The following is a 4,529-nucleotide window of genomic DNA, read 5'->3' as shown; positions in this document are numbered from 1 at the left end:
GTTGGCGGAGCAGGAGGCGGGGAGCGACTTCCGGGCGGCGGAGGGGGTGGGGTGCGGATTGGGGAGGACCCTGTGCAGGCGGCTCCCGCCTCCTCTTCTTCTTCCTCTTCTTCTTCCTCCTCCCTAATACTTCAATTATTCATTCCCCTCGGCGCCGCCCCTGCCTTCCCCAACCCCGCCTGGGCTGTAGCTGGATGGGGGCAGACCTCCGGGGAATGAAGAGGGGGAAGGGTGGGGAGAGCATCCCAGGTCACCCTCTCCTTCCTTCCTCAGAGGCGTGAGGCTCCAGCCGCATGCTTTCTGCCTCTCAGCCCCCCTCCCCACTCCACTTCCTTCTTTCCTCTTTTCTTCACCGGTCCTTTCTCCATCCTTTCCTCTTCATCTCCTCTGTTTACCTTTGGTGGTCAGGGTCTGAAGAGGGTAGGGGACCAGGGACTTTGAAAACAAGGGGCTTTTTAGGCGGGGACCCTGATAACCCACTAGTAATCACTCCGTGCTCACACACCACTTCCTAGTTTCCAAAGTGTTCACATATTGTTCCATCCCTTTCTTTGATCGTGAGAGGTCTCTTTTCTTATTGTCTTTTTCTTACGGCTTTGAAGCTGAGTAAACTGCAGCTCTGAGAGTTGCTGTCTCTTCCCACTCTCCCCTGTCCCTCCCTCAGGGACTGCCTTCATCTGGCCACAGCCTTAGCTGAATAGAGGCTGGGAAGGGGGCAAAATCAGAGGGTAATGGATGGGAGGAAACGCCAGGTGGAGGAAAGAGCAAATGCAAAGGCCTAGAGGCATGAGACTGGAGGGCATGTTTTCAAGGAAGTCTGGATCACAGATCCAAGGAGGTGGAAAGCTAAGAAAGATGGGACTAGAGAGTTCCAAGGGATGCAATCCTAAAAGGCCAGAAGCAATGGGCAACCATTGCAGAATTTGAGCAGGGAAGTAATATGATCAAATCAATATTTGGAAAAAAACATTTTGCACCCAGAGGAGAGAATTGCTTAGAGGGAAGCAGCCTGGGGATGGAGAGACCAGAGACAGAGAGAGAGAGGTAACAGTAATCCAGGAGAGAAGTAGGGTCCCTCCCTGCTTTGCTCAGATTGGATGTACCAAGGTATCTATGATACAAAGACTCATGTAGCAGTTTCTCTTTGCTCAGGACCATTCCAAACACTGTACATTTACTAACTCTTTAACCTTACAATTTGTGAGGCAGTGTTTGTTTTCCTCCCATTTTACAGATGAAGAAACTGACTCACAGAGAAGGTTGTTTGTGTGTGTGGAATCACACAAAGTGCTTACAGTTACACCAAGTCAAATTCAAAGCCATCATCCAGTTCCAGAATAAGAACCTTTCTACCTTCCAAGGGGAGGATAAGAATTAGGTGAGAAGGGGAGAAGAGAGGAGGGGAGGAGAGGAGGTTTGAGGATCACCCTGCTTCAGAGTGGCAAGAAAGGGAAGATGAAGGGAAGACAGCTGCCTTGGGCTGGGAAGCCCCAGCCATCTGCAGCCCTTCAGCCCAGCATCCCTTTCACGTCCAGGGACTGTTTAGGTCCCAGCGATGTTCAGGAGGTTGGAGTGGCAGCTGTTGTCCAAGGCTGAATGTGGAGGAGGAAGAGTTAGGGATTAAGGGAGTTTTCCAAGCTGGATACAAAGCTGACAATCTCCCCATGGGCCTGTGTAGACTGGTGGGAGTTTTGATAGGTTGGGCTGGAGGGGAGTCAGAATCCCAATGTGATTAAACAAGAGTGGTGTCTCTTCCTTCCTTTCTCCTCTACGACCCTAGGTAGGGAGATTCATGGGGCGCACAGAACCAAGAGCAGAGGGAAGATCTGACCCCAGACCCACCTGTGGCCCTGGGCCAGTTCTACATGTGTCTGATAGGGCCTGACAGAGTCAGGTTCTTGGCCCCACCCAATGAAGACAGCCCCTCTACCTCCCATGCTTCTCCACATCCCAGGATCAGCCTGTTAAAACAAGCAGTAGAAGACACACTTTTGCATCTGAGACTCTAAAGTCAGGAAACCTTGGTTCCAAACCTTCTCACTCCTTCCTGGTTCTGTGACCTTGGGAAAGTCACTCAATTTCTCTTAGCTTCAGAAAAGAAAGTAACATGATAGGCATGGGGGATAACCAATGCCTTCCTCCTAGGGCTGTGGTGAAGATAATTAATGCTAATCATTTGTTGGGGTGTTGCCTCCCTCTGGAAGCCCTCCTGGATCTCCCACCCACCCTGGTCCCTATCCCTCAGAGAAATATCCCTGACCCTCCCTTGTTATGAGCTTCCACGACACTTTAGTCTTTTCCTTCTTAACATCAGTACACTGGAAATTTATCTTTTTATGTCTGCCTGTTTGGAATTGCCTGGGAGTCCCACCAGAGTTGGAATAATTCATCTATTTTCTTCACTAACAAATCACTGTTCCTGGCATTCAACAGATATTCTGTAAAAATCATTGAATGAAAGAATGAATGATCAGCCCTATGAAATAGGTTCTGCTAGTCTCTCTATTTTATAAACAAAGTAACTGATTCAGAAAAGGGCAGTGGCCTGTGCGACTATAAACCCTTCTGCATGTCAGAAGCTGGGTTAAGAAATCTACCGAAATTACCACATGTTATCTTCAGACCATCCATTTTGGAGGGGGTAAGGAAACTGGGAGTCAGGGAGGTCCTGTCATTTACCCAAGACCATTAATTAGGAAGTAGCAGAGTTGGATTCAAGAACTCTAGTTCAGGTACCTGGAGTGGCATAGGGAAAGGAACAGGTGGGGAGCCTAGAGAGTGGGTCAGATGGGAGAGACTCACCTGTCGGTGGCGCTATAGAGAGGACTCTGCCCTGAATGAGTTTGGACCCGTGTGGTCTGAGTGGCCTGAGATCAGAGATCAGGAATTCAACTGAGACCAATAAGGAACTACAGGGGTGGTGTTCCACTGGGGACTGAGGCAGAACAGCTTAGGCAAAGGCTCTGCAATGGGACTGAGCCAGGATCATTCATGGGCTACAATGAGGCTGGGCCTGGCTGATGTGGAGGCAGAAGGTAGACCAGAGCTGCTCAGAAGTGGGTAGGTCCTTTGACATCTCATCCAGTTTCCTAAGTTCTTTCATTTTACAGGGACACTGTAAACACAGAGAGAAGTACATATAACAAGTGGCAGAAGCAAATTTGAGAACTTTTCCTTTGTGCCCAAGGACATAGACTCTGGGTTTTGTTGGGAATCACTCTTGGGAACAGCTTTTATCACATTTCCTCAATTAGCCAAGAGCTCAGTTCGTGCCAACCACACCCTCTTCTTGGACCAGTTTCTAATACCATTCCTTAGTTCCTGTGCAAATTATGCATGATATAATTGACACAGCATTGTTTATAACAAGAAAAATTGGGAATGACCCACTTGCCCATCAGTAGGTGACTGACTAAATAAATTGTGGACTTCCTGACAACAGAATGGCATATGGCAGTAAAGGGGCTTTTTAAGCACTCTGTCTCCTAATATAGAGAGGTGTTCATAAGGAAAAGCAATGGACAGAACAGGTGAAAAGTGGGACTAATAATTTATATTTGTAATTGTTTGCATATGCATAAGGAAACTTTGGAAGTCTATGTAAGGAAATGAGATCACTGGGGAGGGAAACAAGGATGGGAGGGAGACTTTATTATATAACTATTTATAATTTCTTGAATCATGTGAATGTATTTACCTATTAGTAAAATGAAATAATAATGGGGACAGCTGCTAGTCAGCTACTGCTGAGTGCTGTCATATGGGAATAGGCGCCCAGTATGGTCACATTTTCCAATTATTCAAGAGAAGCCAGAAATCCAGATTTTATTGTGAAATCTCTGGATTTTTAAACCTTGGCTCCATTTTTTTCTCAAATACTTTTCAGGCCAAATAAATAGGTCAGTGGGTCAGACACTGCCTGAAAGCCACCAGTTTTCAGCCTCAGCTCTAATGGCTTCCGGCTCCCAGAGCTGGGAGTTCTCAGCACCCGAGGTCCCTGCGCCCACATGGGTAACTAAAGACAGAAACAGGAAAGCGTCTTGTCCTTCCCCTTTTCTGGCACTCTCCAACATTTGTCCCTTGGGGCTGTGACATTTGGGGCTTTTAACTCAAGATCTGGAAGGCAGAGAGGGGTTATGAACGCTCAGATAAATCCCTCCCCTGGGGCCCTGCAGGCCTCGAGGCCCAGCTGCCTCCTGCTGCCCACCCATCTGTCCCTGGGAGGTGGGGATAAGAGTGGGACTGGCAGTGATGCGGGCAGGCAGGAGTCTCTTCTCTGAGCCTCAGATCACCGGGCTCTGTCTAGACTCAGCATCCAAGAGATTGCAAGAAAAGAAAAACAAGGGCTTCCCTGCACCTAGTCAGTGTATGCTGAGGTAATTCAACCAAATTACAGAATGTCAGCACTGGAAAGGCTCTAAGGAGACCATCTCATCCAACCCGCTTGTGCAGCTGCAAAGACTGCCTTCTGCTCCCCAGCACCCCACCCCAGACTTCTTAGCCTTGTCACCTCTCTCCTGGACACCTGG

The sequence above is a fragment of the Capra hircus genome, chromosome 13, assembly GCF_001704415.2.
Source record: "Capra hircus breed San Clemente chromosome 13, ASM170441v1, whole genome shotgun sequence".
Taxonomy (NCBI): Eukaryota; Metazoa; Chordata; class Mammalia; order Artiodactyla; family Bovidae; genus Capra; species Capra hircus.
Note: the sequence above shows the minus strand (reverse complement) of the source record.